We start from the raw sequence: 26224 nt of genomic DNA, 5'->3' as shown, positions 1-26224 counted from the left end.
GATGCAATCTCCCCGAAGGATGAGGGGAATAATTTGCAAAGCAACGACTCGTTCCCACTATATAATGCCATTAAATTTAGGTATAGTTCAACGTGAAAGTTGGGATCGGACTTACCATCATATATTTGGAACCTCGGCATACTTAATCTCTTTGGTGCTTCAAATTTGTCCAGTTCCACCGAGAATGGTGTCCTCGGCTTAACCGGGGAAGTTACCCCGGCTTCAGCATTCTGTTGCTTCCTCTTGAGGTAATCTCTCAAGTCTTCTTTACTCCTCCCTGGAGCTCGGCTATCTTTGGATTTCAATCTTTTCGGCACACTACTTTCGGCCTCGTGGTGGGCCCGTTTTGATCTTTCTCCATGGGTTGTGTCAAAGCAGAGCGCCTGCCCTTAAACATGCCGATGTTCTTTGGGCTCTGGGTCCTTCGTGTGATACGTCCTTCGAGACTCCTCTCGTCCGACTTCCTTGGAAGGTCGGTGAGAGTGCCTTCCGCTCCTAGTGTGCTGAGGGGCTTCGGGGATTGTTTTCCTTCCTCCCTTTTGGGTATTAGTTGCTAGAATCGGCGTGTCCTGCAGTGAGTACGGTGGCTGCATGACATTGTTTTGCATCATGAAGTTGATGACCGACTGCAGGTCTGCCAACTTGTTTGCCAATTCTTTTACTTCTTCGTCCCTCCGCAAGCACCTATCCCTCCATACCTGGAGGTTATCTTCGTTATAGTACTTGCTTTGGTCTGTTTTCTTCGAAGTGTCGCCCTCCTGGCCGACGTCTTTCTTTCCGTGGCCCTGGTCACGAGTTTCTGCATTGTGGTTGTCTCCTTAAATATCAAGGTCGATAGGTCTGCCACTCCCAGCAGGAGTGTCGTCCCCAATCTTTTCCTTCTGGCCGTTACTGGCCATCTATTCTTCTAATTTCCTACAGACTGTGCCAAATTGTGTGAGTGATTTTCTGATCACACTGCCCGTTTAGTAATCAGCTAGAGAGCACCGGAAAAATAGATGGCTTCAGCTAACCTGTAATAGAAAGAGAAGGCTCCGGCGGTGGTTCTTCCACCCGGGGGCACTCCCAAGATCAAGTCAGTATATCTCTCAAAGATAATCAAGTGCTAAACTCATTGCTTAAAACATAAATTGCGTACCTTAGACCCATGGGGGTGCCTCTTTTTTTATAGTTAACTCAATCCTAGTCCCACTAGAAGCCTGACTTCTAGGGACTCCAATTCTGGACTTACCTTGGACTCTTCAAGAGTTAAAGATAAACTCCCTAAGAGCTTTATCCTCATCTTGACTAAGTCTCCTCTTCATTCTTGGACTCTTGTCCCCTATCCGCTTATCTTGGATTCCGCTATCTTCGGAGGAAACCTCGGCCTAACCGAGATTACCTCGGCACAACGACCAGGACACGTAGTACCTCGGCTGACACGTCGGCGTTACCTTGCCACGTGTTAGTACTCATAAAATATATCCCCACAACAATCTTAGTAATAATTCCCATATACTTTCAATATTTGATTGTAAATGCAAAAAGAAATGTTGCTCTAGACTGTTTTAATTCTAGTTTTTGTATTAGAAAATTTATAAATTACATGAGTTACCCACAATAATTTCTAAAATAAATTTCCTACCCTGCTATTAAAAAAAGAATAGAAAATTAGAAAGAAGGAAAGAAAGTCTAGATTCATGGCAACACATACATTTATAATTTTTCCAAAGCTTTTCCAAACACAGCACATAAAAATTATAAGGTTCATTGAAAAGGAAAAGGAAGAAAAATTAAATTACTAACAAAGAGAGAACCAAGGCCTGCAATAACAAAATGTTGCGACAACAAGGCCTGCAATAATAAATTATACCGATTTTCAGTAATATAAGACATTGAATCGCAGATATGATTCAATTTGCTCAACTTTTGAATGATTAGCAGCCAAAGAACAAACCTATGAGAGCTGCAGCAACCACATTCTTCTAATGGTGCCAATAGTACGAAAGTTCAAAGAAACACTCCTCTTTTTTCTGACCCGACGCATTAAGCAATAATAATCTGTTGATTTGTTTTCTATATTATTAGAGAGATCGAATAAATAAAAGGAAGACAAGAAAAAAAAAAGCAGGAGTACAAAAATTGTAGAGAGAAAATATTGAGGAAGAAAAAGAAGAAAAAGAAACACCTAAAGGGCAATCTTAAATAGAAATTGGGGAGTTATATGTAGTTTTCTATCTCAAGTGTTACAAATTTGTGTTCTTCAATTTAGTTTTGTCAGCAAAAATGGATTGAGCAAACATATATGTTTTCATTACTTTTTCCCTGTTGAACAATCTTTTGTGTAAAAAATAAATTGAAACCAAATCAAACAAATAAAATAAATAACTTACTGAATTTATTTTACTAAACCGAATGAATAATAAAAAGATCAAGTTGAGTGTGTGACACTCTGTCCTTAAGACAGATTCGCCCCGCTACAGTGCTTACAGACAAATGGCGTCTATCTCCTAGGATACAATGATCTTCACAAATTGTAGTAGCACTCCAAATAATTTGTTCGGCGAACAAAAACATGTATTCTTACTCTCTGAATTTTTCTCTAAAATAATATGAAGATTATATCATGCAAGAGAGCAAAACTAGAAGGAAAATCAAGAATTTTGGATCTACAAAGATTGCTAAAATGGCAGGTATTTATAGGTAAATTGTGGCTATCTAGAAAATCCGAACAAGTATGAATCTGCCCAACAGATACAGATTATAATTTTGAACAGATACGCTAATTGCTGCAGTTATAAAATTGCCCAAAACTGCTGGCAATTTTCCTAATCTATTTGAACATTTGAACCTGTTGAACCTCAGGTTAAAACTATTCAAATCTGCCTGGGCAGATTTAAATCTATTCTGAGCAAAAAATGTTGTCACCTAGAACTTATATACATACACACATAAGTTCTCTTTAAGTTTCAATGTGGGACAACCCATTTCAAGAAAATCCATATTTACTTCTTTAATTGTCCATTCCACGAACCCGAAAACGACATCAACTTCCCATTCACTCATAAAGGTTTTGACGAACCGTCTTCACCGTATGACTTGCCATGCGGCAAGGAACACGTCACCTCTTCGAACCCACCCCAAAAGACGTGTGGACCCCACTCAATTTTGATGCCCTTCCATTGCATAGAATGTGCACTTTCCTATACACTTCTGTTACATGCGTGACGCGCATCGTTATGATTCATGCATAGAATATGCTTGCTTTCGATTCTGCATAGAATATGCTTTCAATATTGCATAGAATATGCTCCTGTTTCTTGCATAGAAAATGCTCGTATCTTTTGCATAGAAAATGCACTCTTCCATACTTGCATAGAAAATGCACCTCATTTGCATAGAACATGCATTCACTCGCACTGTCTTGTGCACTTACACTTTGTATCTCACTAGCACTATCTTGTGCATCTTGTGGTTATATCTCACTCGCACTATTTTGTGCATTGCATATCAATCACGCTGTTTAGCGTATCGCACTGTCTTGTGCATTTCAAATCACTCGCGTTGTTTAGCGTATCGCACTTTCTTGTGCATTTCAAAATCAATCGCGCTGTTTAGCGTATCGCACTTTCTTGTGCATTTCAAAATCAATCGCGTTGTTTAGCGTATCGCACTTTCTTGTGCATTTCAAAATCAATCGTGATGTTTAGCGTATCGCACTTTCTTGTGCATTTCAAATCACTCGCGCTGTTTAGCGTATCGCACTGTCTTGTGCATTTCAAATCACTCACTCTGTTTAGCATATCGCACTGTCTTGTGCATTTGAAAATCAATCACGCTGTTTAGCGTATCGCGCTTTCTTGTGCATTTTAAATCTCTCGCGCTGTTTAGCGTATCGCACTGTCTTGTGCATTTCAAATCACTCGCGCTGTTTAGCGTATCGCACTGTCTTGTGCATTTCAAAATCAATCGCGCTGTTTAGCATATCGCGCTTTCTTGTGCATTTCAAATCACTCGCGCTATTTAGCGTATCGCACTGTCTTGTGCATTTCAAATCACTCGCGCTTTCTTGCGCATCGCACTATTTTGTGCAGTTTTATCACTCGCTCTTTCTTGCGCATCGCACTGTTTTGTGCAGTTTATCACTCGTGCTCTCTTGCGCATCGCACAATTTTGTGAAGTTTACACTCGCGCTCTCTTGCGCATCGCACTATCTTGTTCATTTCATTACATGCTCTCTCTCATCTTGCATAGAAAATGCTTGTAGCATCTGTCAGTGCATTGCGTCGCACTATTTTGTGCACCTTACTTGCATTTTGCATGCATTCTATCACGCTTTCTTGCGCACCTAACCTGTACTTGTTAGTACGTTGCATCGCACTATTTCGTGCATCTTCTTAGCATTGTTTTGTGCATCCACTCTTTACTCGCACTATCTTGTGCACTCTTCGGTGTAAGAGACCTTAAATCCTCTAAAGGTGAAATTCTTTTGGTGTTTGTTGTGCCCGAACGACTTCCGGTGGTCTGGTATAGCCACCTGCCTGTGTTTGCGGTGAGTTCCTAGGAGACCAACTGAGACGATGGAAACTAGAGTTCGAATGGCTCATGCCTAGAACACAAAGGTTCGGGATTTTTGAGACTAAAGTCTGGTTTAAATACCCAGGGGTATATCCTCGGCTTGAAATCTGTATGGCAGCCCCATAGATTGAGATAGCATTTGTATGCACCTCAATTCAGGATATTGAACCAACCTAGTCTGTCACCCTGTTGGAGAATAGGGAAAGCTGCGGCCACAGCCAGGGAGAAAAGTAGTACCTGCAGTTTAACCAAGAAAAAGTGGAAGGTCCTCAGCAGCATGAGGTAGGTCATTGCCAATTGCCCCTGTAAGGTACCTTCACTTTCCAGCTATTACATTGCATTTTTGCGTTGCATTGCATGGCATAAATCCCCAATGTTCAAACCGGCTTCGCGTAGCGTATAAGTCCAATTTTCAGACCGGCTTCGCGTAACGTATAAGTCTAATTATGAAAGTCTTCCTGCATATCATTTGCATCCTGCCCCTTGAACTACGCTGGTTTGATTCCTTGCAAAGGGATACGTAGGCAGCCTGTGGGTTCAACCAATTACATTTGTATTTTGTTTGTTTGTCCAAGTCTTCGGTCTCGTCAAAAATGGGTCGTCTCTGGGCTTTGACATTCACTCACGTCACTTCTTGACTTTCGAGTTCTGTCAAAGAGGGGCAACTGTAGACACCCCATTTTTGACCGCCCTTAAGACTTGGGCGTTACTGATGGTTTTCTTTGGTGGTGAAAGATGTGCAGGCTATACAAAAGGTCGGTTTCTTTGGCAAGGAGAGCGTCAAATCCAAACCTCACACCCCATTGTTGGACCAAAAGATTTTGCATCTTAAAATCCTCTCTTTCCAAATATTTTTGAAATAAAGTTCCTACGATATTCCGAGGCTCACATTTTGTCAAATGATGCACTTTTCGGTAAACTGAGCAAGGACAATGTGATACCCCTGTCCCATAGTATGTTAATTGGTCCTTAATTTGAGTATGATTATGTGTTTAGCATGATTTTATGTGCCATTATATGGATATATGTGATTTTGAAGTTTTATCTGTTCATCGTAGGAATATCTGTTTGAATAATCTGCTTTGGAAATTAAATTGAGGGCCTTATCGGCCACAGAACCTGAAATTGATTACACCATTGTGATTAACGTAATTTTTAGAGCCTACGGTGAAGTTTAATTGAAAAATTGATTCGGACCAGATTAAGTTGATTAAATTAACGTATTAGTGCCCAATCACTCTATATAATATATTACGACTTAATGGGGAACTATACACTTAATACCCTCTTTGTTATTCTTCTTGGCTGAATTAAACTCAAGAGGTAGAGGAGGGAGTCGGTTAGAGAGAAGGAAAAGAGGAGAGTTGAGTGTTTTGGCTCAAATTGTGAAGAATTGAAGAATTAAACTCAAGAATTACTATAGTTGGAAGATTGAGCCTCTAGGTAAGCATTTGGTCTTGAATTCATAAGTTTGAAATTTTGATTTATAAGTTCAAGGGTTGTTTGTGATCAAGAGCATGTAATGAGTTGATTTTTGTTGAGTTTGGAGTCTTAGAACTCATGTATATAAGAATTACTTTGAAATTGCATGTTTGAGCTTGACACACATGATTCATGTAGAGTTTTGGTTAAAGCTCACGTTATAATCACCATTTGTACCATTTGAACACAAATTGGGAGCCAAAACATACATGCATGTTTGATTTTTGGAGGAATGGAGCTTATATGGAGTTTGTAATATAGGAGTTTTGTTCATACTTAAGAAATGAGAGTTGTTTGGGAATTAGATGATGATTTTGAACAAATTGATGTAATATCCTTACACTCTCGTACAATATAATGTGTTTGTATGTTTTTGGGACCAAATCATGAGTTGAAGTCTTTGAACATCGAAATTGAAGCTCAAGAACTCAATCTGGAATTTCCAGAATTTTGACTTCCGCCCGAGCGGGGGAATGGCCGCTCGAGCGGAGAAATCGTGCTCCTAGCACTTTTTGCAGAGTTGGATGTCCGCTCGAGCAGGATATCTCACGCTCGAGCGGGGAGTTTTGCATACAGGCCTTCCGCTCGAGCGCTCTATGCCATGCCCGAGCGTATTTTTCATGCAACCAATACCTTTGCAGGCCTTAACGGTCCGCTAGAGCGGGGAATTTGACGCTCGAGCGGGGACCCTGTTCTCTGAAATTTTATATGCTCGTTCTGTGTTTTGTTTTCCGTTTCCTTTCACTTGAAAGCACTCTTAGGCATGTGTTAAGCATTGTAAATGAGTTAATGAGATAAGAATAAAGCCTAAAGAGGAATATGTGAATTAAAGAATGGGTTGAATTGATAATGACCCTTTTGTGTTCATGGAATGTGTAGGGTCAAGCTCCAGGGCGAATCCACACGCTGATCACTGTGAGTAATATCGATATTCGAATAATTGTGAATGTCCAATTGTTTATTCCCTTATAAGCTTTATGAATTGCCGATTGGGATTGTGGACAAAAGTCTGACATGAAAGTAACTGGACCTAAGGTCGTTTTGATAAAAATGAATAGACTAGAGGTCGTTTGTTAGAAATGAATGGACCAGAGGTCGTTTTTATAGAAATGAATGGACCAGAGGTCGTTTTTATAGAAATGAATGGACCGAAGGTCGTTTTGACATGCATGAGTGGGCCGAAGGCCGTTTCGACATAAATGAATGGACCTAAGGTCGTTATGACATGAATGAGTGGGCTGAAGGCCATTTCGACATAAATGAATGGACCTAAGGTCGTTATGACACGAATGTATGGGCCGAAGGCCGTTTTGACATAAATGAATGGGCCGAAGGCCGTTTTGACATGAATGGAAATCTGATTGGGACCAAGGCCAGCATGTTTGGGACTATAGTCATTTGATCCGAATTTTGTATAAGTGTATATATGTTAAGCAGAAATATGCATTGGGCCCAAGACCGTTCGGAGCATGTTGTTCTTCATATTGCTTATGCAATTTATGTATTCGATATTATTCACTGGGCTATCGCTCACGCTCATTCATGTGTTTGTAGGTGAACCGAGGGAAGTCCAAACCCAACCCCAGCGAAGTCTGCCAGGAACAACATGAGATTTTGGAGAGTCAGCCTGGTGTCTCACGTACGAGACCCATCCTTGCCATTTTGTTATGTGTTTATAGTTTGTCGTGTTGGCAAGGACTTTGTGTACATTTGTATATAGTTTTGATATGGGTTGACTCAGTTTGGATGATCCTGTCTGTAAAGGATTTTGTGATACTGTACTTGTTGTGGGTTATTAACGTATATGAGTATGGTTTGTTTTGTAGTGCACATAAGCACGGCTCTATGGATAAAGTTTTTGATTATTACTTCCGTTTGGCCCCTTTACTCTGTCGAGTTATGTCTAATTTGATTTGAGGTCGTAGGTAATCTCAAGATTACTGGCCGATTACGTCCTTAACCCACAGGGACGGGTTCGGGTCGTGACAGACAAAGTGGAAATGAATGAAAGAGAGATGAAGCCTTTGAAAAATCTTTAAAAACACCTTGTTCGGAGGTTCGGAGTTGAAGAAAAGAGGAGTGGAGAGAAGAAACTTAGTTAACAAAGAAGTTGGGCATGAATCTCTAAAAGAGAGTCGAGCAGTCCTCGCTAAATCAGGTTTATCTGTCTATGCACTCTAAGTTAAGCTACGAGGCCACCACCGTTGGAAAAAAGACTTTCGGGGCTTCGTTTTTCACTTAAGAATATCCTAAGACCGAGTCCGGATGGGGGAGATATGATTGGTTGAAGTTGGGTATCATCTAGGTTGGACTGAAACTGAGCAACCTTCACCAAAACAAGCATAACATTTTGCATAGTTGGAATTTTGATGTAAGGATGGTTCCATTGGAAATCTTACTTCCGGGGCTTCAATTTGGACACAAGAATGACCTGAAAAGGAGTTCACATGAAGGAGTTATGCCCGTTTGAAGTTGGACCTGCAGAGTAGATTTTTCCTGCCGACCGACCAGAACAGATGGCCGACCGACCAAATAGATGGCCGACCAGTTAAAGTAGTCGGCTGACCAATTTTGCTAGCCAACGACCTTCCGGTGTATTCTACAGATTGAATGGATGCCAGCTGTGCCAGCTGGAGGGCACAGACTGGATCCTCCATATAGTATGGAGGATCTTTGCTCTTGGTTTGAAGCTTCTAAGAGAAGCTTTAGTCTCTTGGCTCTATAAAGGAAGGCTCCCTCTCCTTTGCCAGGGTTCTGAGTTTTCAGAGGCTCATACACACACACTCCTCCATATCTCTCTATTCCAAGCTCCAAAAAACCCTTGTTCTTGGTCCCATTGCACTACACCTCATAGCCTATCACCTCCACCACCCCTTCCAGCACCTTTAAGTTGATTTTCAGAGGTTGAGAGCTCACCATCTTGGTCCAAAAGCTGCTGCATTGCTATGCTACAAGGGTAAGTCACCATCTGCCTCTTTGTAGCCTTATCTTGCTTCATTCTTTAGCCTTATTTTCAAGCATTTATGGGCTTCGATATAAACTGTAAAGTGTCTTATTTTGAGCTCCTCTTGAAGTTTGATTAAGGACACTTTTCTTTTTGAAGTCATCTACCTCCTTGTGTCTTCCATCTCTCTTTTAGGGCTAATTTTGCATCCTAGCTTAGCCTTGCTTGAAAGCATTTTCGAGATTTTCCATGAACTAAAAAAAGTCTTATTTTGAGCCCCTCTTAAAGTTTGATTAAGGGAATTTTTCTGTTTGGGGTCATCTTCCTCTTTGCATGCTTCATTTCCTCATGATTAGGGCTATGCATTAGAGCATTTGCATTGGCCTTGGTTTGGCCTCTTAGCCACTGAAATCCGGTGGATTTTCAGTGGCCTTTTGGGCCTTCCAAAGGACCCCCTATTTGCAAGCTTCCAAGTTTTGTTTCTATCATTTTTCAGTTGGTTTTAGGACCCCCATAACTCATTTTCAGAGTTGGTTTTGCTATGCAAAGTATCCTTGATGCATGTGTAGAGTAACCCCTCTTGTAGCTTATCAAAGGAGCTCATCGTTCTTGCATGTGTAGACCTCATTTCAACGGGTATTTGGGCTTATTTTGACATGTTTTGTTCACTGTTTTTGGCTGGTTTGGTGAGATTTCATATGCTTCATATAGGTGTGGTATAAACCATGCTTACTGGCCAATCTTGCATATTGTTTTAGCCCTACATGTTAACACCTTTTGGCCATGCTTTAAACTAGTGTTGTGCATATTTTGGGACTGCCTTGGCTCTGTCTTTGTGCTTCATAGTCAAATAATGCTTGCTTTGCATAGTTATAATTCAATACATGTGCCTAATTTTGAGTTTCGGGGGCAATTTCATGCATTGGGTGGTATATTTGCATGTTTCGGGACCATTGAGCATCATACTTCAGTGCTGGAACATATGCCATTGTATGCCATAATTCATCCTTTCAATGCCTTTGTGGAGTTATGTTTTGTGCCTTAGACTCGGGGCCATTGCATTGTGCATGTTTGCATGCATCTTGGTTGCCTCATTTTCATCACATGGCCACTGATTTTGGCATGCTTGCGAGCTATCCATGTTAGTTTAAGTCCATCATCGCATGTTGTTGCATGCCATGTTTGCTTACATGTTTAGGTTGCGTGCCTAGTATACATTGCTCATTTGCACGTTCATGTTGCATACTTAGCCTCCATGCCTAGGTTGCATTTCATTGAGCATGCATCCCTTGCCTCTTGATCAATCATGATAGGGGTTGGGGCCCTTTGATGTGTTTTGTGCTTGCATTTCATTTGATACCGAAGTTGCACACTTGGCTTTTGGGCCGTCATGCATTGAAATGCGTGATTGATGGCCCGAGGGTCGAGGGCCATGCTCCCTTGAGTCCATTACATGATAGGGAGTGTGGCCATGCTCACATTTGCTTGAAAATTCCATGCCATACACTGCTTGCCCTCTGCTGCTGTCAACTGCAGGATTCTGCAGGAAGCAATGGCCGGCCGGCCACCTACAGTGCCGATCGACCATCGGTGGCTGGCCGGTGGTACAACAGTTAGCCGATAAGCCCATCCTCGTGGCCGGTGGTGTTTTGAATTGGCCGGTGATATTCCAGAGTGATCAGGAATCAGTTCAGAGGTGCCCCAAGAATTTTCACAGTCCTCAAAGGAGCAGGGCAGTGTTAACAGAGGCAACAATGCTTTCCAGACGAGACGACTCAAGCATGCATCATTCACGCATCCTGAGGCGGGGCTGGGGCCACCTTCTTTCTGTATTTAATTTTTTTAATTAGAAATTCTGTAATAATTAATTTAGTATTATTTATTCAGACTGTAATATTTATTCAGACCCTCCGAGTGAGGGCAATTGTGTAATAAGTGTGCGTGAGTGCGTATATGTCTCCCAACCCCACGTCTTTCTTCCCTTTTATTTACTAGCTTTCATTGGTTAGTCTAGGGCATGTTTCAATTAGCATACAGTATGATAGCATGTTTGCATCCATTCATTAGTATTGCATGCACGGGGCTTGGCGCATCACGCTAACTGCACAGTATTTCAAATCAAACATAAATACATGTTATCTATCGCATCTCACATGCCATTCATAGATTAGCCGAGCCTATTCTAGTGACATTTTGCATGTGTTACATTAGCCATTTCAACATGAACTAGGATCATGCATACGATTACTAACTAGTTCACTGTTTTGGCACGGAGCACAATGTAAGTATTTATGTTTTAGCATCTCGCATGAGTGTGAATGTTAACATAACAGCATGCTTACCATGTGGCTAGATGCTTATGTGATATAACTACTTGAATGCCTGTGGATGAAGGTTGAATTACCTAAGTTGGAATAATGTATTAAAACTGTGAGTTTTAAGCTCACTAGATAGTGGCAAAACCATCTTTTCTGAAGCCCACTTGAGGGTGGCAAAACCTGCATTTTAGCCTACTTGCGAGTAGCAAACCATTTTCAAAACTATCATGCAATGTTTTGTTCCAATTTAGGCGATTTGGTCTATACTTGTTTGCTGTGCGCATAACATAGTAATTCTAGGCTAATAACCGGATAAGAACACATAACGTTTTCAAAATTGGATATCATGGTTAGTAGAGGCCGATCTTTGATCGGGCGAACGGGGGTGCTCATGGATGACCTTCCCCAATCGTACCCAAGTTCTCGAGCCGAGGCAACTTTGGTGATGACGGAGACGTGGCCTTTGGCACCGAGTCAGGGTTTCCTAAATTCCTCCAAAATAAAATATTTAGGTGGCGACTCTGTATCTGGCAAAGCAGTCCATGTTTGGCACTTCTTTTCTAAAAATCTGTTTTCTCAAAACGATTTGCCGGATTTGGACTCTTTGGTTAAGATTAAGAACCGTGACAATTCAAGTCCGAACTGTAGCATGGGGCCCACGGGCGCGTCTACAGTTTTTGGCGACTCTGCTGGGGACTTTAGAGAACTTGACTCGAACGCATGATATCTTGTTTTGACTACACTTATGTGTTTCTTTGCATTGCATGTGCATTGGTGCGCCTAGGACACCGTGCTTGCCGGAGGCTTGCTTTGTCAAAGCATGCCATAAGGCTGACCGGTTACAGGCTCTGCCAGTATGGGAGCACAAACCCCGGTTTTACCGAGGCACCCTTTTTGACCATTCGACCTAGTGCATATTCGGAATCCATGTGACCATTCCAAGCTAGGACAGGTTGCTTACCCGATTGTAGGTTGTTTTAAACCGCTGCGTGCGTAATGAAACCCTAGCTCCTGACAAAATAGGACAGGGAAACCCTACCCCAACATAGGGGTGTTTTGGCTCTCACTTGTTTGCTATGTGCTCTAGAGTGTATCTCTACAGGGAGTGCATGTATCAGTTTGCAAGTTTGAGTATCAGGCCTGCGGGCATCAGTATCAATGTTTGAGAATTAGTTTTACCTGAGGGTATCAGTTTACAGGGCAGAATTCTGTAGGGAGCGCAGTCATTCAACTTCGCTCGTGATGGTTTTGGTGAAATCAGGCTGAGACGCTCTCTGTTTTCTCTTTTGCTAGGTAGTCTTGGAACCGTAGCTTCAAAAGGCTCCAACATCCCCCGAGTACATTGGACTAGTGCTGATAGACTTTGTCCAGTCAGAGACTCAGTTCAGAGCAGCCAGTGTTTTCCTTCGCTGGGGCAAGGCAGAGAAGGGCCAGTCAAGGCTCACCGGTTCATCTGATCCGTCAGTCACCAGTCACATCATCAGCAGACTATGATGGCACAAGTTTCAGAAGAATTTGTGGCCGCGATAGCAGCGTTAAATCAGGGAACTGCCATGCAGGCTGAGACCAGTATTGAAATGCAGCATCCATCTGGGGCATCTGCCTCACATCCAGCTTTGGGACCCCAGCCAAACTTTGACCCACTTCCACCAGTTGAAGATTTACAGTGTCCGAATCCTCGAGAAAGGTTGACTCAAGCTCAGGTGCTCAGACCCCTGGTGCAACCTAATGAGAGGCTTTATTCCCTTGATGTTAATGAGCTCAATCCGACTGCAGTGAAGATTGTGAACCTTGAGAAGCAATTCAAAAAGGCACAGGGCCTTAACTCCATTCCCGACATTGAGTATGAGCACACCGAGGTTGCCGTTCGGCTCCCAGACAGATTCAAAATGCCATATATTGACCGTTTCGACGGGTCTGGAGATCCAATGGTACATATCCGACTTTTCTTGGATGTCCTGAAGCCGATGGGTCTGACTACGCCACAGAAACTCTCTCTGTATGGAAGAACCCTGCCGGGTGTAGCAACCACTCGGTAGGCTAAGGTGGAAGATAAAGTGAAGCAAGACTGGGAAGAATTGGCTGAGGCCTTTGTCGATCAGTATTCCTACAATACCCAAGTTGAAATGACCATGCAAGAGCATGAAACAACCTGCCAAAACCTAACAGAGCCTTTTGTGGAATTTGTTGCAAGATGGAGAACAAAGGCAGCACAGATGACAGATCGGCCTTCTGAGAGGAATCAAGTGCAGATGATGGTGGGAAACCTCGAGCATGATATGTTGCAAAAGTTGATAGTCACTCCACTATTCACTTTCAAAGTTTGCATGAACTGGGGGTTCAGGTCGAGAATGCGTTCAACAGCGGGATCATTCCCAGAACAAGTGAATCGACAAGAAGGGCGATTGCAGGAAGCACCAATGCTGGTAGTAGCACTATTCCCAAACCCACTGAAATCAATACAGTCGCCACAGCCGACCCTTTTGCCAACCCAAGCCTACAAACCGCCGCCCCAGCCCGAGCTCAGGGCAGAACTTTGACCCCCCTCTATATGAGCCTGACTAGCGCACTAAAAGTCTTGATGGAAAGAGGGCATCTCAAACCCCTCGATCCTCAACCTCTGCCTGACCCACTCCCAGCCAGACATAACCCCTCAAAGTACGGTGTGTACCATCAGCAGCGCGGTCATGGCACCGACCGTTGCTACCGCCTTCGTCATGAGATCCAGAATCTCATCGACAACCGGACGATAGCTCCACCTTCAGACCCCAACGACCAAGTACCTCATCTACATCTCAATCTAATCCACACACTGGCCGTCCCTTATGACCCCAGCGTATACATCACCCCAGTCCATCTACCCAAGCCTAATGTGTTTATTCCAGAGAGCCTGGACTTATGCATGATGGGTGCATCTGAACCCCAATCATCTCATACCCACGAACCCACTACTTCTGAGCTGATGAAAATGATCGAAGACCTTCAGAGAACTGTGGCAGATCTGGCCTTTGGGGTTTTGGCCACATCATCGACCACATCACGTACCAGGGAGTTCATATCGAAAGGCTCCCCAACCTTGGGACGGGCTGCATTTGAAGAAGGCCAATCCCATGGCAAAGTGGAAGCCAATGGAAAGAACAAGGTAGGGGTAGACATGGATCCTCATGAACACCTTTTGTGGGCTACTGAGGCTTTGAAAGCTGAAGGGTTAGACAAACAACAAGTGATTGCAGTCGTTACAAAGGCTGTGGATGACACTTTCACCACTCAAGTTGAGAGCAGTTTGAATCAAGTGGCAAGCCGGGAGAAGGGCCGTTGTACCAGGAATGTTCCTTTCAGCTCTAAACCCTTGCTCAGAAGAGATCATCAAACCCAGTCAGCGCCTACCAATCTCTTTGCTGGTGCATCCAGCAAAACTCCACAAACCTCAAAACACCCACCTCAAGGCCAGAGGGTGTTCGCACCACTGTACATGTCTCTATCAGCGGCCTTGAGGGTCCTGATTAGAGAGGGGGATCTGAAACCCCTGGAGCCGCGACCACTGCCAGATAAACTTTCTCCCTCCCATGATCCGGCCAAGTACTATGCCTTTCGTCAACAAGTCGGCCATGTCACTGATAGTTGTTTCCGTCTTCGCCACGAAATACAAGATCTGATTGACAATAAGGTCATCGTCGCACCAACTCAGCAAAGTCTATCGTCATTGGATCAGTGAACCTAGGGGATAATGTGATGCGATCGGGGGATGAACCACCTGCGGGCGGTGCTCAGTTTACATCAGATGTGGCGTATGGAATGCACAAGTTTGAGCAATATGCGAACACTAGTTTTTGTATTTTCTGACTTGGGTATTGGGTCAGTTTTGTTGTTTTGTATATGGTCAGTCTTTTTGTACTGAGTCGGTCAGGTCTGTCTTGTTGTATCGATTCAATCCTCTCGCATTTGAGTTGGGTGATTCCGGGGGTGTTACCTCGGACATCACTTCCTTGTTTTGTGTTTGTCTTTTTGCTTTCTTTTAAGTCTGTTTCTGCCGTGGAGCCAGTTATGCTAACAGATTTGAATGAACAACAGTGATTTCCACACTCTTGTGTTTGCTTCTGCCTTGGGCTAAGTTATGCCAGAAGTTCTAAATGAGATGGCAGTATTTAACTAAGAACTCTGTCTTTTCTGTGCCTTGAAGTCATTGCATTGACCTAAGTTTTTCAAAACTTTTTGAACACTGTGGTAAAAACGAAGAGGAAGGAATTCCTTGGGATTTGTGAAAATTTGATCAATTGAGAGAAAGAGAGGCATGCTAAGCCCTTAATTAATGAAATCATGTTTATTAATGTGTGTACTGGAAAGGATCCTGGCTCGATCCAGATTGGTTCCGCACTGTCTTCAGCATGAGCGATTAGTCACTTTCTTAAAAGATTTCAAAAAAATGTTTTGCGTAGTCCTGCGAAGACCTGCGTGGAATCGCTCTTGAGGTTGTGCAGCCTAGGATCGTTCTCAGCCTCGAGACTCGACCCCTATCACTTTCAAACCTTGAACTTGGATTCAGAAGGTTCAACGATCAACCACAATGTGAGACCTGTGTGGCCGGATTTGAAGCAGCCCATGAATTAGGGTCAAGGAAGTCAGATCAAGAAGATCAGATGTCATCAAAAGAAGTTTGCAAAGCTTGATCAGAAGCACCCCTCGAACCGGGGGCAAAAGATGCCAGATTGTGCTCAAAGAGCCGAAGATGGATCATTCCACAAATCAATGAAGATCGGCAAGAATGCCAAATCCTAGAGGGAGGAAAAAAGAAAGTATTACTAAAGAAAAACTGAGTTCCGATCCACAACACTAGGGGCAAATTCAGCCCCCATTGGATGGACTCCTACATCATCAGCGAACAACAGTCGTTCTCCTGGATTCAGATGACTTCAGGATCTCAAACCATTCAACATGGACAAAGCTACACTTTTACCCTTGAGAGGCTCGTTGGGCCGAAAATCCAGAAGGGCGACCCAGGCAAAAGTTAGAGCAAGAAAAAGAAGAAGAAGAAAAAAAAAATACAAAAAATGAAAATAAAGAAAATGAAAAAAAAAGAAAAAAAAAAGATGAAAAAGAAAAAAGAAGAAAAGAAATGAAAAGAAAAGAAGAACAAAGCTCGCAAGCTTGAAAACCCAGAAAGGGAGGCCTTGGCAAAACTTAGAGCGTAAAATGAGAGGTTAATACCCGAGTGTACCTTAACCCCGAACCACGTAAGGCTTGATTCCCATCTTTGGGATACGTAGGCAACTTCATTCTGAAGTCCAGCTGTAAAACACTTCAAAATCAACTGTGTCCATGTAATGGTTTTGATCATCTTTGCGTTCTCTGTATCCGAGAGTTCGGTTGTCATCGTCACTCTGAGGACTGATTACAATGCGTTGCGATGCTATCCAAACAAGGGGCAACTTTCCGTTGCCATACAGTGTGCTGTGGTGCCATTCAAACAAGGGGCAACATTCCGTTGCCGTGCAACTCTCTTCAAGCAAGGGGCAATTTTCCTTCGAATCTGAGGTTGTGCATCTCAAGAGTAGGTTCCGTGCTTGTTGAGTATTGGCCATTTGCAAAAATAATTTTTGAGAATTTTTAAAGAGGTTGACTGATTTTCTCGAAAAGTATTCCATTTTTCAAAACCAGACCATTTCTTGGATCCAAAAAAAAGAAAATTTTAAGTGCTCATAGCCGGACTTGCATGATTTTAAATCAGAAAATTGAACAAGCATGTTAATCTAACTCTCATATTGGTCAAAATTGTTTTAGTAGAAAGCCAAAACAAAAAATGGTCAAAATGATGAACTAGGGGCACAGTTAAGTCAGTGTTTTGTCTTTTTCCCATTGTTAACATGCTTGCCAAGAAAGGCACCATACTTGCCGAAAAAAGGCACCACTGAAGCTAACAGCAAAAGGGCAGAAAGCTCTCACATCCTCCAAGCAACGAGGTATCAAGCCAAGTGCGAAGCACGAACCGGAATGGGACAAGATATCCCATTCCCTCATCTGGGCAGATCTGATCACGTCCAAACTCCCCAGCAGAGCATCGTCAACCGATGTCAGTTGCAGATTTGCTACACACCCAATTGTAGCGCAGCCCCTCTGTGGAAGAAACTCACTATTGTGAACAAGAAGAAGAATCTAGCGGAATGCTTGGGGCAAGACCCCACAACTTTCGGTTTATCCACCAACCACCCAGGGGAGGGATAAAAAATGAGAGATTGAAGAATAGAGAGATGTGCGCTGAGAGAAAAAGTGAAAAAATGACTTTTTTCATAAAAACAGAGATTGAATGCCAGAGTGATGTGAGAATCACAAATGAGAAAAGGGTGGGAAACATTACCCGGAGAAACTGGCTCCTCGCGAACTGAGAGGTCTCTTGTCTTTGTAACACGTCTGTGTGTCGTGTCTTTTGTTTTGTTTACCTCAACTTTTGTTTTGAGTATTTTTCTAGTGTTACTCGATATGTTTAGGTCGTGTACCTTTTGTTGAGTCATAGTATGCTGTGTTCAGTTATAGGCCCAATACCCAGTTGAGAACCCTTTTCTCATTTTCAAAAAAATTGTTTTGTGCTCAGAGTGCTGTGCCATTCTGCACATTTATGCAAAACAAGATTCTTTCTTTCATAAACCGCAAGGTTCAACCCAGGTCATGTGAGAACAGTAAAACAAGGACCTATCTGAAGCTATATAGGTTCCGGACTGCAAAGCAAAAGAAAAGAGGGAAAATTTGGAGCATCTTAGTCTGTTTCAACTTCGGCAAATTCCGAGACTGCACTCCAGGTGCACTTTCTCAGGCCTCACCATTTCTCTGGAGTATGAGTGTATCTCGACCCCAAGTGTAAGCCTGCTTCAAGTCAGAATGGCAGTCCAAGCAGCACCCGAGGGTTCACATGCAGATGTTATCTCTCGCCAATATAAACAGGGTGTCCCCTTTTGAGCTGAGCGTATTGCCAAGTCCTCCGAAAGGTAAATCGGAGGCACCAGAGTACATGTTTGATGCCCTTCCATTGCATAGAATGTGCACTTTCATATACACTTCTGTTACATGCGTGACGCGCATCGTTATGATTCATGCATAGAACATGCTTGCTTTCGATTCTGCATAGAATATGCTTTCAATATTGCATAGAATATGCTCCTTCTTTTTGCATAGAAAATGCTCGTATCTTTTGCATAGAAAATGCACTCTTCCATACTTGCATAGAAAATGCACCTCATTTGCATAGAACATGCATTCACTCGCACTGTCTTGTGCACTTACACTTTGTATCTCACTAGCACTATCTTGTGCATCTTGTGATTGTATCTCACTCGTACTATTTTGTGCATTGCATATCAATCGCGCTGCTTAGCGTATCGCACTGTCTTGTGCATTTCAAAATCAATCGCGCTGTTTAGCGTATCGCACTTTCTTGTGCATTTCAAAATCAATCGCGCTGTTTAGCATGTCGCGCTTTCTTGTGCATTTCAAATCACTTGCGCTGTTTAGCATATCACACTGTCTTGTGCATATCAAATCACTCACGTTGTTTAGCGTATCGCACTGTCTTGTGCATTTCAAAATCAATCGCGCTATTTAGCGTATCGCGCTTTCTTGTGTATTTCATATCACTCGCGCTGTTTAGCGTATCGCCCTATCTTGTGCATTTCAAATCACTTGCACTGTTTAGCATATCGCACTGTCATGTGCATTTCAAAATCAATCGTGCTATTTAGCGTATCGCGCTTTCTTGTGCATTTCAAATCACTCGCGCTATTTAGCGTATCGCACTGTCTTGTGCATTTCAAATCACTCGCGCTTTCTTGCGCATCGCACTATTTTGTGCAGTTTTATCACTCGCGCTTTCTTGCGCATTACACTGTTTTGTGCAGTTTATCACTCGCGCTCTCTTGCGCATCGCACTATCTTGTGCATTTCATTACATGCTCTCTCATCTTGCATAGAAAATGCTTGTAGCATCTGTCAGTGCATTGCGTTGCACTATTTTGTGCACCTTACTTGCATTTTGCATGCATTCTATCACGCTTTCTTGCGCACCTAACCTATACTTGTTAGTACGTTGCATCGCACTGTTTCGTGCATCTTCTTAGCATTGTTTTGTGCATCCACTCTTCACTTGCACTATCTTGTGCACTCTCCGGTCTAGGAGACCTTAAATCCTCTAAAGGTGCAATTCCTTTGGTGTTTGTCGTGCCCGAACGACTTCCGGTGGTCTGGTACAGCCACCTGCCTGTGTTTGTGGTGAGTTCCTAGGAGACCAACTGAGACGGTGGAAACTAGAGTTCGAATGGCTCATGCCTAGAACACAAAGGTTCGGGATTTCTGAGACTAAAATCTAGTTTAAATACCCAAGGGTATATCCTCGGCTTGAAATCTGTATAGCAGCCCCATAGATTGAGATAGTATCTGTATGCACCTCAATTCTGGATGTTGAACCAACCTAGTCTGTCACCCTGTTGGAGAAGAGGGAAAGTTGCGGCCACAGCCAGGGAGAAAAGTCGTACCTGCAGTTTAACCAAGAAGAAGCGGAAGGTCCTCAGCAACATAAGGTAGGTCATTGCCAATTGCCCCTGTAAGGTACATTCACTTTCTAGCTATTACATTGCATTTTTGCGTTGCATTGCATGGCATAAATCCCCAATGTTCAAACCGGCTTCGCGTAGCGTATAAGTCCAATTTTCAGACCAGCTTCGCGTAGCGTATAAGTCCAATTATCAAAGTCTTCCTGCATATCATTTGCATCCTGCCCCTTGAACTACACTGGTTTGATTCCTTGTAAAGGGATACATAGGCAGCCTGTGGGTTCAACCAATTACATTTGTATTTTGTTTGTTTGTCCAAGTCTTCGGCCTCGTCAAAAATAGGTTGTCTCTGGGCTTTGAAATTCACTCACGTCACTTCTTGACTTTCGAGTTCTGTCAAAGAGGGGCAACTGTAGACACCCCATTTTTGACCGCCCTTAAGACTTGGGCATTACTGATGCTTTTCTTTGGTGGTGAAAGATGTGCAGGCTATGCTATACAAAAGGTCGGTTTCTTTGGCAAGGAGAGCGTCAAATCCAAGCCTGACACCCCATTGTTGGACCAAAATATTTTGCATCTTAAAATCCTCTCTTTCAAAATATTTTTGAAATAAAGTTCCTACGATGTTCCGAGGCTCACATTTTGTCAAATGATGCGCTTTTCGGTAAACTGAGCAAGGACAAAGTGGAAATGAATGAAAGAGAGATCAAGTCTTTGAAAAATCTATCAAAACACCTTGTTCAAAGGTTCGGAGTTGAAGAAAAGAGGAGTGGAGAGAAGAAACTTAGTTGAGAAAGAAGTTGAGCATGAATCTCTAAAAGAGAGTCGGGCAGTCCTCGCTAAATCAGGTTTATCTGTCTATGCACTCTAATTTAAGCTACAAGGCCACCACCATTGGAAACAAGACTTCCGGGGCTTCGTTTTTCACTCAAGAATATCCTATGGCCGAGTCCGGATGGGGGAGATATGATTGGTTGAAGTTGGGCATCATCCAGGTTGGACCGAAACTGAGCAACCTTCCCCAAAACAAGTATAAATTTTTTCATAGTTGGAATTTTGATGTAAGTTTTGTTCCATTGGAAAGATTACTTCCGGGGCTTCAATTTGGACACAAGAATGACCTGAAAAGGAGTTCACATGAAGGAGTTATACCCGTTTGAAGTTGGACCTGCTGAGCAGATCTTTCCTGCCGACCGACCAGAACAGATGGCCGACTGACCAAATAGATGGCCGACCGACCAAATAGATGGCCGACCAACCAGTTAAAGTAGCCGGCTGACCAATTTTGCTAGCCGACGACCTTCCGGTGTATTCTATAGATTGAATGGATGCCAGCTGTGCCAGCTAGAGGGCACAGACTGGATCCTTCATACACGTGTATGGAGGATCTTTGCTCTTGGTTTGAAGCTTCTAAGAGAAGCTTTAGTCTCTTGGCTCTATAAAGGAAGGCTCCCCTCTCCTTTGCCAGGGTTCCGAATTTTCAGAGGCTCATACACACACACTCCTCCATATCTCTCTATTCCAAGCTCCAAAAAACCCTTATTCTTGGTCCCATTGCACTACACCTCATAGCCTATCACCTCCACCACCCATTCCAGCACCTTGAAGTTGATTTTCAGAGGTTGAGAGCTCACCATCTTGGTCCAAAAGCTGCTGCATTGCTGTGCTACAAGGATAAGTCACCATCTCCCTCTTTGTAGCCTTATCTTGCTTCATTCTTTAGCCTTATTTTCAAGCATTTATGGGCTCCGATATAAACTGTAAAGTGTCTTATTTTGAGCTCCTCTTAAAGTTTGATTAAGGACACTTTTCTTTTTGAGGTCATCTACCTCCTTGTGTCTTCCATCTCTCTTTTAGGGCTAATTTTGCATCCTAGCTTAGCCTTGCTTGAAAGCATTTTCGAGATTTTCCATGAACTAAAAAAAGTCTTATTTTGAGCCCCTCTTGAAGTTTTATTAAGGGAATTTTTCTATTTGGAGTCATCTTCCCCTTTGCATGCTTCATTTCCTCATGATTAGGGCTATGCATTAGAGCATTTGCATTGGCCTTGGTTTGGCCTCTTCGCCACTAAAATCCAGAGGATTTTCAGTGGCTTAGGTGTATTCTTGAGCCTTAAAATCAGAGGGGGGTGACCCCCTCTCTCCTTGTCATGTTTGGTGGCCTTTTGGGCCTTCCAAAGGACCCCCTATTTGCAAGCTTCCAAGCTTTGTTTCTATCATTTTTCAGTAGGTTTTAGGACCTCCATAACTCATTTTCAGAGTTGGTTTTGCTATGCTAAGTATCCTCGATGCATGTGTAGAGTAACCCCTCTTGTAGCTTATCAAAGGAGCTCATCGTTCTTGCATGTGTAGACCTCATTTCAGTGGGTATTTGGGCATATTTTGACATGTTTTGTTCACTATTTTTGGCTGGTTTGGTGAGATTTCATATGCTTCATATAGGTGTGGTATAAACCATGCTTACTAGCCAATCTTGCATATTGTTTTAGCCCTACATGTTAGCACCTTTTGGCCATGCTTTAAACTAGTATTGTGCATATTTTGGGACTGCGTTGGCTCTGTCTTTATGCTTCATGGTCAAATAATGCTTGCTTTGCATAGTTATAGTTCAATACATGTGCCTAGTTTTGAGTTTCGGGGGCTATTTCATGCATTGGGTGGCATATTTGCATGTTTCGGGACCATTGAGCATCATACTTCAGTGTTGGAACATATGCAATGTATGCCATAATTCATCCTTTCAATGCCTTTGTGGAGTTATGTTTTGTGCCTTAGACTCGGAGCAATTGCATTGTGCATGTTTGCATGCATCTTGGTTGCCTCATTTTCATCACATGGCCACTGATTTTGGCATGCTTGCGAGCTATCCATGTTAGTTTAAGTCCATCATCGCATGTTGTTGCATGCCATGTTTGCTTACATGTTTAGGTTGTGTGCCTAGTATACATTGCTCATTTGCATGTTCATGTTGCATACTTAGCCTCCATGACTAGGTTGCATTTCATTGAGCATGCATCCCTTGCCTCTTGATCAATCATGATAGGGGTTGGGGCCCTTTGATGTGTTTTGTGCTTACATTTCATTTGATATCGAAGTTGCACACTTGGCTTTTGGGCCGTCATGCATTGAAATGTGTGATTGATGGCCTGAAGGTCGAGGGCCATGCTCCCTTGAGTCCATTGCATGATAGGGAGTGTGGCCATGCTCACATTTGCTTGAAAATTCCATGCCATACACTGCTTGCCCTCTGCTGTTGTCAACTGCAGGATTCTGCAGGAAGCAATGGCCGGCCGGCCACCTACAGTGTCGATCGACCATCAGTGGCTGGCCGGTGGTACAACAGTTAGCCGATAAGCCCATCCTCGTGGCCGGTGGTGTTTTGAATTGGCCGGTGATATTCCAGAGTGATCAGGAATCAGTTCAGAGGTGCCCCAAGAATTTTCACAGTCCTCAGAGGAGCAGGGCAGTGTGAATAGAGGCAACAATGCTATGGCAGCGAGTTTCCGGGCGAGACGAGTCAAGCATGCATCATTCACGCATCCCGAGGCGGGGCTGTGGCCACCTTCTTTCTGCATTTAATTTTTTTAATTAGAAATTCTGTAATAATTAATTTAGTATTATTTATTCAGACTGTAATATTTATTCGGACCCTCCGAGTGAGGGCAATTTTGTAATAAGTGTGCGTGAGTGTGTGTATGTCTCCCAACCCCACGTCTTTATTCCCTTTTATTTACTAGCTTTCATTGGTTAGTCTGGGCATGTTTCAATTAGCATACAGTATGATAGCATGTTTGCATCCATTCATCAGTATTGCATGCACCAGGCTTTGCGCATCACGCTAACTGCACAGTATTTCAAATCAAACTTGAATACATGTTATCTATCGCATCTCACATGCCATTCATAGATTAGCCGAGCCTATTCTAGTGACATTTTGCATGTGTTACATTAGCCATTTCAACATGAACTAGGATCAGGCATATGATTACTAACTAGTTCACTGTTTTGGCACGGAGTACGATGTAAGTATTTATGCTTTAGCATCTCGCATGAGTGTGAATGTTAACATGACAGCATGCTTACCATGTGGCTAGATGCTTATGTGATATAACTACTTGAATGTGACTGAATGAAGGTTGAATTACCTAAGTTGGAATAATGCATTAAAACTGTGAGTTTTAAGCCCACTAGATAGTGGCAAAACCATCTTTTCTAAAGCTCACTTGAGGGTGGCAAAACCTGCATTTTAGCCTACTTGCGAGTAGCAAACCATTTTCAAAACAAACATGCAATGTTTTGTTCCAATTTAGGCGATTTGGTCTATACTTGTTTGCTGTGCGCATAACATAATAATTCTAGGCTAATAACCGGATAAGAACACATACCGTTTTCAAAATTGGATATCATGGTTAGTAGAGGCCGATCTTTGATCGGGCGAGCGGGGGTGCTCATAGCTGACCTTCCTCAATCGTACCCAAGTTCCCGAGCCGAGGCAACTTTGGTGATGACGGACACGTGGCCTTTGGCACCGAGTCCGGGTTTCCTAAATTCCCCAAAAATAAAATATTTAGGTGGCAACTCTGTATCTGGTAAAGCAGTCCATGTTTGGCACTTCTTTTTTAAAAATCTGTTTTCTCAAAACGATTTGCCGGATTTGGACTTTTTGGTTCAGATTAAGAACCGTGACAATTCGAGTCCGAACTGTAGCATGGGGCCCACGGGCACGTCTACACCAACATTCCCTTCTGTCTTTATATAACTGATGAGAAACCAAATGCAAATATGAAGAAGAGGAAATATCATTTTTGCCCCTTAAACTTTTACGCATTTTTTAATTTGACCCCATATTTCGATTAACATCAATTTTACATTCAAACTTTCGAAATTTTGATTAATTCGGCCACTGCCGTCACATTCGTCTACAATTAAACGGAATATGCTAACGTAATATCAAAGTTCATTTGAAAGTTTGGGGGCCAAAATAATATTTTCTCTATGACGAATGTTGGTGACATTTTTTTGTCTTCATATCTTTTTAATCCCTTGATTTTTTATTACCAAACAAACACATTGACTTTATGGGAGTACACAAGAACGGCTAAATTCTGTTTGGGCTTTAAGATTTAACCCATTAATCAATACAATGGACTAAAAACTTCACCACAATTGGAGTTTTTATCAGCACATCATAAAACTTTTCAATTTAGAGATTATTTCATTTTTATCCCTATACTTTGTCACGGTTTTCAATGATTCTCTCAGACTACTCTTATTTTCACGCGTATCCCTACACTATTTAAGTTATTATCAATTTTGCCCCTACCGTCAAATTTGAAACGGAAAAAGTTAAAAAAATTACATTTTGGCCCCAAATTTCAAAAGAAAGATGCAGACCCGCCCTTTTTCCTACCAGCAAACCACTACCAGCAACCACCACTTCAAGCCCTTTTATGTCATTTGTCATAACTCCGTTTCGCCTCATTTTTACGTCGTTGGATTCAACTCATGGTTTAGTTTTCATATCACATCTCACATGTCTCATTTTTTCTCTTTTTGTATGCTATCGGAGTTCCGAAAGTTGATAAAAAAAAAAATAACACTTTTCTTCAAGCCATCTTTCGGACTTCATATCTTTCTCAATTCTTGACGCTTCTACTTCATTCTTTCGCCATTCTCTTCACCTCACTTCCTACTTTGCCTTACACTACCTCACTTTCTCATTTCTTAGTGTAACGGGCAGTTTTGGTATGCCGAAAGTTGTCTAAAAACTAATTTCAAAAATTTCAAAATATTCATCTTTTGTTTCTTTCTTCTCCATCTTCCTCATTCTTCTTCTTCTTCTTCACCTATAACATGATGTGGAACACGGTTCTAGGTGGTAACGGAACTAGTGATGCTGGTGGTGGCGGTAATGGAGTTTGGTGGCAGTGAAGTTGGTGGTTAGGGTAGTGATTTTCTTCTTTTTCTTCATTTATATACATACATATCATCTTTCCTACTTGAATTTTCTCAGTCCATTTGAATGGAACACTGTATCCATTCAGACTTGGATCGTAAATGAGATGCAAACCTCAACTATTTTCCCAAGAACAAAAGAAATTTGCATTGTTAAGAAAAATCTTATAGCAAATAGCTGATTTTGTATTAGAAGAAAGGTTTTGTTGTTATAGCCATTGATGTTGAATTACAAATTAACGACCACCTATTAATTTCTCTATTTGCTATGACTGTTCTATCATGATATGAATTTAAACATGTCAAATAAGAGTTTTTCTCTCTATTGAATATCCTTAGGCTTTCTCCGGAAGTACACCTATTTTGAATGCAACACCATACACATTACAAGCACTCAACCGCCTGCCTTGTCGATTGAACTCACAAATCAAAATG

The 26224-nt window shown here is 42.3% G+C and overlaps 1 long non-coding RNA gene across 1 annotated transcript in view; it reads right to left on the bottom strand.

Annotated features, from left to right (window-relative positions):
• Positions 1-1699: 1699 nt before the first annotated feature.
• LOC114276741 (uncharacterized) overlaps positions 1700-26224 on the bottom strand; it is a 28153-nt gene continuing 3628 nt past the window's right edge. The window contains exons 2-3 of the long non-coding RNA XR_003634357.2: positions 1937-2040; positions 1700-1833 (exon numbers count right to left, since the gene is read on the bottom strand). This is a non-coding gene — a long non-coding RNA (uncharacterized LOC114276741). The remainder of the gene's footprint in view (positions 1834-1936; positions 2041-26224) is intronic.

This window comes from Camellia sinensis, chromosome 3 (assembly GCF_055761805.1).
Source record: "Camellia sinensis isolate YWXY chromosome 3, ASM5576180v1, whole genome shotgun sequence".
Classification (NCBI taxonomy): Eukaryota; Viridiplantae; Streptophyta; class Magnoliopsida; order Ericales; family Theaceae; genus Camellia; species Camellia sinensis.
This window is presented reverse-complemented; position numbering and strand designations above follow the sequence as displayed.